This window comes from Protopterus annectens, chromosome 13.part0, assembly GCF_019279795.1.
Source record: "Protopterus annectens isolate FY-2018-M chromosome 13.part0, PAN1.0, whole genome shotgun sequence".
Lineage (NCBI taxonomy): Eukaryota > Metazoa > Chordata > Ceratodontiformes > Protopteridae > Protopterus > Protopterus annectens.
In genome coordinates this window covers 625,273,173-625,284,490 of record NC_056747.1, presented here as the reverse complement: position 1 = coordinate 625,284,490, position 11,318 = coordinate 625,273,173, and the positions used below count along the sequence as shown (strand labels likewise).

The 11,318-nt window shown below is 42.6% G+C and overlaps 1 protein-coding gene across 2 annotated transcripts in view; it reads left to right on the top strand.

The window, feature by feature from the left end:
• Nucleotides 1-11,318, top strand: part of RPH3AL (rabphilin 3A like (without C2 domains)) — a 2,297,739-nt gene that overhangs the window by 357,286 nt on the left and 1,929,135 nt on the right. The window contains exon 1 of one of the 2 annotated variants that reach the window (XM_044054287.1): nt 290-312. The exons of the other annotated variant lie outside the window; for it this stretch is intronic. The gene's annotated coding sequence lies outside the window, so the exon portion shown is untranslated. Of the gene's footprint in view, nt 1-289; nt 313-11,318 lie in introns of those variants that run through there. 2 annotated transcript variants of the gene reach the window in all.

Here is an 11,318-nt window from a genome sequence, read left to right as displayed (position 1 = left end):
CCTGTCCTCAAGTCAGGTAGGTTTTAAATGGGGTTTTATATATTTGTCTTACTAAAAAACAGATGTTGTTTTTTTGTGATCTTAACTTTGTACTTGAAGAGTTAACACTTCCACTGAACCATCATCAGGTACAATCAGGCTGATTTGAAGATCTTCACCTGGAAAACCATGTTACTTATTGCTCTGACTTCTGCTTGAAACGTATTGGATTTACAAGCTGTTATGAAGAGTCAATCCTACCTCATTTTCCACAAGGACGGGTTCACATAAAAGCAGGATTTGCTACCAATGAAGATTCAGAGTTTACCTTGAGTAAGTATATAATCTTCCTGTATTTGTATTTTTTTTGAGAACCTAAAAACAAAGGAGATGGAGTCTTAAACGCACACATTAGCTGTCCACCATCAGATCAGATACTACTTGAGACAGAACAAAGTCTTTTATGAAGGCTGATCAGCTGTATGTTCTATCATCTTGCCTTCAACGAATACAAATCAAAGTCAAATTGGACAGTATCTAGGTGGTTGTCTCATGCTGTTTCTTGCTTTTCGCTGTTTTCTTCATAACAAGTCACATTCACTCATGGTCGAGTTTCATTTTATCAGGACTTTGGCTTCTCCTCTGGCATTTTGGTAAGTAATGGACTTGAATTCCGGAGTCAGCAAATTGTTCCTCTGTACATACTTTACAAAGCATTACAAACTGGATTCCTTTTCCTTGTCCAGATCAAGTTTACTAGGACCATTCTTCAGGAGCTCCTGGATTCTTGCACTCTTTCCACTTTCCTGTATAATTTTAAGCTTTGGTTTAATCTATTTAGAAGGCTTAGGCTGCTGCAACAATTATCTATTGTTAAACATAGTACAGTTTTATAGGTAAATTTACCAAACAATAGATGTTCTAATAGATCACACTTGAAGGAGTAATCCCCTCCTTCCATCTCCCTTTTTCTGTTATTTTTCCTGTTTTACCAGCTTGTGTATGTATGTACTATTTTGTATATAGTTTCTTGTGTGTTGTTTGGATTTATCCTGTCCTAGTTCTTTCTTTTCAGGACTTTAGCCTTCCTTCTTGGTGCCCAAACCACTGCTTTTATGCATCACTTCTTCAGCCCAGCAGCAGTAAAGCCACATGGATGGTGCGCTGAAGCTGTGAAAATTGGCTAGTAATCATATCCTTGGCAAGATATGTAGCTACAACATAAAGATATAATTTATAGTTGTGGATGCATGTAACTTGTAGCTTGATTGTACGGTACTGTGTATGCAATACCTCATTTAAAACTTTTGGAGCAGTGGCTGAAAATCATGCTTGCAGTTGCAACAGTATGAGTTGAGCAGCATTGCATTGTTGTAGCTGCCACTTGTATTAACTGGGTTCCATGTCCTCACAAACCTATGGGTGGTAAGCATTAATAGCAGTGTTCACTGGTAAGGGGTACAATTTCTGGAGGTAGCTAGTCCTGTCCACCCATGTCAAGGGATACCAGTGCTTCTGACAGCTCCAGCCATGACTGTTCAACATGCTTTCTGTAAAGGGCCATGTACGTCACCATCTGTGTGTGCCCTGGGTCTATTTCATTGGTCAGAATTTTCAGTTGTCATATGGTCAAGACCATATGATTTACAGTTTAAAATATTGAAAACCAGCTATGAAAATGAAACTAGAGTTGCATGGAGCCCGTGGTACAGTGGATATTGGGAAATATGCCCTTTAGCTTGACCTCCTGCTAAAACAATGTTTATTTTTGTAGTTGTTTTTCGATATTTTAAATTGCCAATCATATGGTCTGTCTCAACCATATGAATTTAGACAGTTTTAAATTTTGACCAACTAAACTAGATCTGTGTACCCTACCGTAACCATGGACAACACTGACAGTCTAGGCAGAAATGAGAATTCTGGCAGTTGTATGTAGCCTGGTGCTTATTACAGTATTGTGTACCACTATACCCCTCAGCATAAATGTCACTTTCCAATGTCTGTTTTGCCTATTTTTAAACTCACCCCAGTCTGCTCCATGATCTAAGAACCCATTTATCCAGTCTCTTAAGGTGCAGATACTGGGTCTTTGTTGGGGCTCAGCAGACCCTACATCTCCAGGGTGCACATGGCTCATTCTTGTATTGCTCTTGCCACTGTTTGTGTTGACCAGATTACATGTCTTTGTAGGCCTAACACACATATGTATTACTGGACAGTGCTGACTTATATTGTCTTAACAGATGACCAGATTATGAATCATTATGGATTGTAGAGAAATGTCATCCAGAGCTTGGTCAGTGTATTTCACCAATATGCTGAATGTCCAAGAATGTATTGTTTACCCATACCTTTGGGTGCCAATGTATTGTATAAATTTTACTGTCCTGGATACAGAAATCCTTCAATGACCAGTTGGGGATGTATTGGGTATTTACCAGATTTCTGCCTCATAGATAGTTTAACATTGTCAGTGTTATTATGGTATGTTTTAATAAGCATATATGGTTCTCCAGGACTGAAGAGTAGAGAGACAGCACTATGTGTGGTTTCTGCAGTATCACCCATTTCTCTGAGAGACTGGGTGCCATAGCCTATAGTTATGTGACTGTGAAAGTTCTCTGTGACCCACAGTTCCAGAGATAACAGCAGTTGCAAAGGCTACCATTTTCTCAGCTTCTAGGTAGTCGTCGGTGCACAGGGAATTATATGCAGAGTGTGTGTGTCTCATTCTGGTAGTTCACATGAGTGGAGATTTGGCATATGTCAGACTTGTGTGTCCATTTCCAGTCTGATTATTTCTCATAAAGATATCTAAAGTGCTGACACTGAGTTGAGAATACATACACTATGCATGTAACTAATCCTTCTCTGCAAAATAAAAAAAAAGAATAAAAAACAATGAGTATGGTTTTGCAGAGATGCTGACTAACCGTTTGAACTGTGGCTCATGACCCCTGAACAACCCTAAAACTGTTGCTGAGATGAATTTAAACATTTGAAGTGCTGAGGTACGTACATACATAATGTGTTCAGGCCACTGAAGGTATTTTGATGCCTGAATATTACTGGGATTTCACTGCAGTAGTCACCCTATACAGCCAACAAAATGTTTGTTTGCAGTCTGTGCCATGAACCTCAATATTTTAAGGAGACAGGATTGATATTCAACTGTGTGGCTGTATTATATAATTCAGCATCTGTGGGAGGTGAGTGTGGTGATGATCCTCAACAGCAAGATGAGATGCAGTCAGCAGAAATCTTTAGGCAGTGATGTGTGCAATATGCAGCAGTACTGGCAAGGTGGCAACATGTGGCCAGTAACTTTGGGCCATGATGTATAGGACCAAAAACAGTAAATATTGCACTTGCATTACTATTAGCAGGCTTTGCTGCTCAATGCATGGTTTCACTGTGCATCAAACATTAGTGCAGCACTCTATGGGACAGAAGGTGGTGCAGGACATAGTAATTATTAGTTGCACAAGGTACCAAGAGGCGCAGTAACACAAGAATATCAGCATTTCTAAGGGGATGAGGTGCAAAGTATAAGCACAGGACAGCAAATGCAAAGGAACAGGAACTACAGTAATATATAACTAGCAGAATGGGTGTGACGCAGATCACTGGGCAGAATACTTGGAGTGGGACGAAGGGAAGGTTAGATGGTGTCAGAGAGTCTCTTCCTGTAACATGACTAGGGAGTCGCTGCATGCCCATCTTCTGTTGTTACTTTGCTGCTGAGAGGGTGAAGACTCAAGGACTCCCCTGACAGGACTAGTCTTCTACTGTGTGACCATAGCTTGTTGTAACTTTGCTGCTCAGTATGTGGAAGGCTTATGACCTGCTGTGGTGGTGATGTTTGTATTTCAAAAGTATTTGATCCTGGATGGTGTTCACTGGTGAGAGGGGTACCAGTCCTGGAGGTAGGTAGTACTGTCCACTCACATCATGGACACTCATGGCAATGGATACTAAGGCTTCTGCCAACTCCAGGTATAGCTGCTGAGCATGTTATGTATAATGATTCATGTACTTAAACACAGAAAGTATGTATCCTGCCTGACCAAACACAGCATAGCCAATCTAGGCAGTTGTGATGGCACTGGTAATTCTACATAAACTGGTGCTTATTGCAGTACTGTGTGACACCATAACCTTCAGCATAAACATCACTTCCCAATGTCTGGTTATCACTTTCCCTCTGATCATCTGACCAACACAGTGGCTCTACTACTTTCACTCAGTTGTCTCACTCATTCCTCCTCCTGAGGTACGAAAACTGGGACTTTGTTGGGGTTCACTGGACACTCCACTGAAAAATGCACCAGGCTGATCTCTAGATAAGGTGAGAGTCTTGTTAAGTCCTTGCCAAGGAGGCTCACTACTGTCCCCATAGATATAGTGAAGGCTGGGGTCATCCCCTCCCTGAGATGAGAGCTGAATCATTTGTCACCAGGTCCAGGCTCATTGGCCCCATCCACCATCAGAAATGAGAGTTCGGTGGTAGGGAGTGTGCCAGTCTGTTGGTCAAATGGACCAATCCTTGCATCTCCATGTTGACAATGTGAGTTTCATAATTGCTGCCCCTCAAGAAACACATGTACACTACTGTATAAGCTGTCCCTGGTACCAGAACTCCTCTTACAACATGAGTGTCACTAGGCCCATTGCTGCTGGTAATACAGCTGCTCTGCAGTCGGGCAGTATTGCCTACCCCAAGGCTACAGTAGCCATTCACCCCATTCTTGCTGCCCAGTCTCTCCAGCTCCAGTGCTGCTAATTGAAAATGAGTTGGCTGTATTGTAGTTGGGGCTTTATCCCTCAAAACCACAGGGACAGACATGGTTTCCATATCTTCTGCACATCTGTTGAGTAATTTCCAATGCTGCCTCTACCTCAGGGCAGCTCTGATGCTCAGTGTCATGTACTCCTGTTGTGTAGGCTTCTGCTTCTAAACAGCATTATCACAGTATGGAGTGTTTGTACATTCTGCTGTGGTAGTGTGAAGTTGTTCCTAACAGTGGGTAGTGTTTACGCTCATTTGCTAATACGGCATAGGTTCACATGTGTTTTCTAGGCTAATGACCACAATGGCCTTTTTAAGCCTAGCTATGCATCCCAACTCTCTAACAAGTTCTGGTACCTTGATCAGTGTAAGTAGGGCCTTTGGAGGTAAAACATTTACAGGCTGCCTGTATTGATTAGAGACATAAGTGCCAAATCAGAGATGAATTTCCTATTCCCCATCCAGTTGTCCAAGTTGTACTTGAATTGGGTTAGGGAGGAGTCCTGCTTCACAGGGATGGGGAGCCTATTCCAGAGAAGGGTGGTATCTGGGATACATACATGTCTCTCCAGCAGGTCCTGTTTATATCAAGAGGCAAAGTTTAAGTCTTTGGAATAGGTAATTCTAGTGCTTTTTTTGCGGATATGCAGGAGGTCTATCAGAGTGGGGTCTGACAATGCCTTGTATGGCATACATAGATCTCCCCAAAACAGCCCGTAGGAGACATAATACAGGGATAGGGCCTTGGGGTGGTCTGCATAGAACATGTTATTTATGCCCTGTATTCTTTTAGTGAAGAGCCTCTGTGGAATGTTCCAGTTGTTGGATATGCCTGGTTAGGTACATACCAAAGGGGGAAAGGGACTCACCAATGTGGGTCTCAAACCCATGACCCTGAGATTGAGTTTCATGCTGTACCAACTGAGCTAGCTGGGCTACTGACTGAGTTCTCTCACGTGTTCCCCCCCAAACAGTATAATCACAAGAGGCAGGACTCATGATTTTACTCTGCTACCATATAATATTTCAGAATGATGGACAGCCTGTGTACCCATCTGCTAATGTGTAATTTATAACTGCTTCACCCCCACCCCAAAAACAGAGTAATTAAAGTTCACAGGACTTCTATATTAGGCTATAGTACTAGATAAGACTTCACAGCAGAAGATGACCAGTGATTATCTGCTAATATCTCATGGTACAGCCACCTCCCCAACCCAGGTGACCTTTAACTACTGCTGGGGTACAAAAATATGTAGGCATACAGATAAAGCACACTAAAGCAGAATGTTACACATACATATATGCTTAGGAAACATGCCTACTCTACATGCATCCTAATGTCTGAGTAGTAGTTTGAATTTGAAATGTATACATTACCAGCAAAACTCTATTTTTTACAGTTGTGAGAAGTCTCACAGTGGTATTCATAATATTGTGCGACTTTCAGAATGGTAGTGACCTAAATGGTGTGCCCAAGCTAAACACTGCAGGTTTAAACCTTTTTAGTGGAGTAGTTCATCAAATGAGGCCAACTCTTCTGAATGACTATGAAATACTTAATTCTACACTCACACAGAGGTAGTACTGTCCACTGACATCATGGACACTCATGGCAATGTATACTAAGGGTTCTGACAAATTCAGGCATAGCTGCTGAGCATGTTATGTGTAATACTTCATGTACTTAAACACAGAAAGTATGTATCCTGCCTGACCAAACACAGCATAGCCAATCTAGACAGTGTTTTGTGTGATCTGATTCCCCGAGGCTCTTAAGTTTTCCTTTATACTACTGTATAAGGAGTTACAATTCTGTGAGACAGTATCAGTATCTAGTTGCTCTTTGTGGCCTAGCTGTGACTGATTCAATAGACATCTAGATACAAAAAGCCTATAAGTGTATTTTTTGGCACTTAATCTGTTCTCAGTGATAGTTACCTAAACTGCTGCATTTAATAATTTGCTTGAGATTGCTTGTTTTGGTGTCTGCATTTTGTTCCTGTCCTCCCTCCCTATTGGTGTCTTGTTCTTATACTTGATGGCTCTGCTGTCACCCTCCCCTACTGTAAATTTGATCTGGGACACTCCTCCCAGTCAAGTGTCATTAGCTCATTCTACCTAATGCAGAGAGAACATTTGAGAAGGCCAACCCACTTAAATTCTTAACCTTGAATTATCTTCTGTTCCTCCTGTCTCTCTTTCCACTTTACTAAAAAAAAAAAAAAAAAAAACTTTGCTAGAATCTCCTTTTGTTCAGACTGAGTGTGCTTCTTGGCACTTTTTAACTGTTCAGAGCTGAATAAAACAATAATTGAATTCAGTTCAGAATACAGTTTGAATAAATTGTATTTATTTAAACTGTATTTGCTTTAATATTGCTACACACTCGTGTGCTAGTTTGCACTGCACTTGAATTGTTTTAATTGTTTTTAGTGCTGTTTTAGCTGCTTTTCTGTAAAAAAAAAAAAATTCTAAACTTGTTTCCTGCCTTCGCTGTAACTAGTCTCATCCAGATACAGATTTGCTGTATCCAGGACTGTTTGCAAGATTCTGAGCCCCCCAAGCCTTTCTGTTTTAGAGGGAAGCCTTCTAGCTTATCACTGGGAGTGGTAAGCACTAGGTAGCCTATCTACCACAAGAGGAGTGGCTTCTGGCCAAGAAATTGTAGTTTATTGGCCGTTTGGGCAGTTTTTTCTATCTGTTTCAACTTTCTGGTTTAAAAGCCTGCATTTCCACTTGTTTCCCGCCTTTCCTGTAACTAGTTTAGTCTAGATACAGATTTGCTGTATCCAGGACTGTTTGTAAGCTTCTGAGCCCCCAAACCTTTCTGTGTTGGAAGGAAGCCTTCTAGCTTATCAGTGGGAGTGGTAAGCACTGGGTAGCCTATCTACCACAAGAGGAGTGGTTTCTGGCCCAGAAATTGTAGTTTATTGGCCGTTTGGGAAGTTTTTCTATCTGTTTCAACTTTCTGGTTTAAAAGCCCATGTTTGCACGTGTTTCCTCCATTTCTTGTAACTAGTCTAGTCCATATACCGATTTGCTGTATCCAGGACTGTTTGTAAGCTTCTGAGCCCCCAAGCCTTTCTGTGTTGGAGGGAAGCCTTCTAGCTTATCACTGGGAGTGGTAAGCAGTAAGTAGCCTATCTACCACAAGAAGAGTGGTTTCTGGCCCAGAAATTGTAGTTTATTGGCTGTTTGGGCAGTTTTTCCCTCTCTTTCACCTTTTTGGTTTAAAAGCTTGTGTTTGCACTTGTTTCCCACCTTTCCTGTAACTAGTCTAGTCCACATACAGATTTGCTGTATCCAGGATTGTTTGCAGTGCCAAAAAGTCTGCTGTTCAATTTTTCCCTTAGATCTGCTAGTTCTCTCCTCTCCTGCACTTTTACTAGCTTATTAGTCTAGCACTATACCAGACATCTTGTAGCAATTATTGTAGCACACAAAAGTGCTACCAGCACTAAACTTTCTACAAGGAAACAGCTCCAGCACTTATTATTAATGCCCACTCCTCCAGACATGTCTAAAGGTCAGTTCCCTGTGCTTTTTCCTATTAATCTGGTGAACTTGGGCATCCTGAGGCAATGTAGCAACTGCCTCATGTACACTGACAACCCTCTCCTCTTAACCTCCCAACCCTCAGACTTGCGAGAGGTGCACTTATATATCCAAATTGGAAGCCACGCACTCTCCACTCAAGACCGGAATAACTGGCCAAGAGGAGAAGGTCAACACTGGTACCACACCACATGGAACACATAGACCTCCAGAACATACACACAAGCGCTGCCTTCACATAAAATCACAAGCCACACACCCACCTTTGCGGAGGCTCTCAATCAAAATCTACCCAAACAGCAGAGACCTCCAAGGCAGAAACACACTCGACCACTGCAACACAACACTAATCACGAGATACGTAACTCTCCTAAACAGTGTGCCACTCAACCAAAGCCCATAAGGCAAAACAGCATGCCCAACACACACACACTAGTCATAGGTGACTTGATAGTGAGGCACACTGATGTTTCACTCACTAGGTTGAATAAGGAGAAAGTTACAGTCATCTGCCTGTCAGGTGCCAGGATCTGCCACATAATGCATACACTCAGGTCCCTCAGCAACAGGTACAAATATGACTCTGTCATTGTACTTGTGGGTGTGAATCACCTGAGACATATCTTCCTGGATTATATGAAAAGAGACATGGAGGAGCTCTCAGATTATGTAGCCCAGGTGGGTATGAACCTAGCTCTGAGCAGCCTCCTACCATCACTCAGAATGATACTACAGTACAAGCAGAAAATTATTGATTTTAAACAATTGGCTATGTTTCTGGTGTCATTCTAAGGGGATCCAGCATCTGTCTGTGTAGGATGATATGATTGACAGACCTCTATGCTTTGCCAGAGATGGCCTGCATCTGTCAGCCCTGGGCTTCTGGATACTGGCCAAGGTTCTTGTCACCCCTATCTTGCCTTTTTAGGCGGTGTTCCAAAGACCAAATTACCACCATAACAGCTACAAACAAATGCAATCTGAGGGTCATGCTGCTCAATGCTAGAAGTCTAAATCTCAAAATGCACTCACTCAAAGCACTCCTTAAAATGGAGAACATCGACATTTGTGCTGTAACAGACACGTAGTTCAAGGCAGCAGAAAGCACCCCTGCACTACCCGGCTATAACTCTTTCCACACCTTTCGGCCCCAGAACATAGACCGAAGCTCCAAAGGCGGTGGTGTCTCCATATTCATAAAGGATGCACACACCTCCAGAATGTTAGCCCAACATAACACATCAGAGATAGTTCAGGTGCAGCTAACACTGGGTAAGACAGCGATTTAGGTAGTAGCCGACTGTTGGTTACTAACCATGTCCCAAGACTCGCAATCCATGTTCCTAAGCACCCTGGAGAATATTAGGGTCCAGCCTAACACTCTCAATCTGGGTAACTTCAACTACCCCTCCATTAACTGGAAAAACTACTCATGAACTAATACAATTGCCCAACATTTCCTGGAATTCATGAATTCCAATGCCCTGGATCAGCTCATTCTTACCACCACTAGAGGTAGCAACATCCTTGACCTGGTCATTACTAACATGGGTGAACATTGCTCTACACCAGTAGTCAACTCCTCCCTGGTTAGATCTGACCACAAACTAATCACCTTGGAAATCCACATCTGTCCCACCCCCCCACCTCCCGCAAAGGTAACCACCATGAAAATCTTCCACAAAGCTAACTTTGGGCTCCTAAAAACAGAGGTGGCTAACTTCACGGCACCCATGCAAATGGAGAATCATTGCATGACTGCCGAATCATACACCAAAGTAGTGCACTAACACATACACAAATGCATGGATCTCGCCATACCCAATAGAACCAAGACATTCTCTTCCAAAAATAGGAAGCCAATCTGGTGGTCTCTTGCCATAAACAAACCTTACAACAGGAGGAAGAAACTGATGCGGAATAAGGTGAAGTCTCAAGACTGGAAAAACTCCCTTATCAGCCTCAACAAAAAGTTGAGATCCCTCATCAAATCCTCTAAAGCTAGCAATGAAAACAGAATTGCAGCAGATAGTAAAAACAAGCACAAGTCCTTTTGTAGTTATGTAAAGAATCTCCATGGCAATACCCAGATTTGCTGTGAGCTACTGCACAATGGTACCTCCTATACCGATCCAGCAGATATTGCCAATATACTGGCCGACAGACTCACTGCCAACTTTACCCCTCTCTCCCCCAACAAAGGACCAAGCACTATACCACTAGATTGCTAGGCACCCAGTATTACTGCTGCACAGGTTAAAACAGCACTATCCAAAGCCAAGAATACAGCTTCTATGGGACCTGACAGTATCCCTGGCTGTGTTCCTCATGAACTACAGAGTGAACTGGCACCTCACCTGTGTGCCCTGTTCAATCACAGCCTCACCTCAGGCTTTGTCCCTACCGAATGGTGCACTGCTACAGTCATCCCTTTCCACAAAGGAGGAGTGACTACAGACCCTGGGAACTATCGCCCCATTAGCCTGATGAGTCTGATATGCAAAGCAATGGAACGCATCATCATGGACCTAATAAACAAGTATATAGGGAATCTCCAAACTCTGGATCCCACACAGTTTGGTTTTGTGAAGAGATGATCATACCTGCTCAACCTGGTCGACTTCTTTGAGTCAGTCTCCAGAGCTGTAGATGAAGGCAAGGTGTTATACAGCCTTCCTTGATCTGCCCAAGGCCTTTGATACCATTACCCACTCAGGAATCATAGAAAAACTCACTAAGCTAGGCATCAACCCCTATATCACTAGGTGGGTTGCAAACTGGCTCACAGATACAATCCACAGTGTGAAAGTAACTGACTCCAAGTCAGACCACCAACCTGTCATAAAGTGGAGTCCCACAGGGTTCGGTCCTGGGTCCTCTCCTGCTTGGTATCTACTTCTCTGAAGTCCAGGCCTTCACGAAGCGACTCTGGCTGACAAAGTTCACAGACGATTGCAAGGTAGGAGCTATTATTAACTCTCTATGTGAT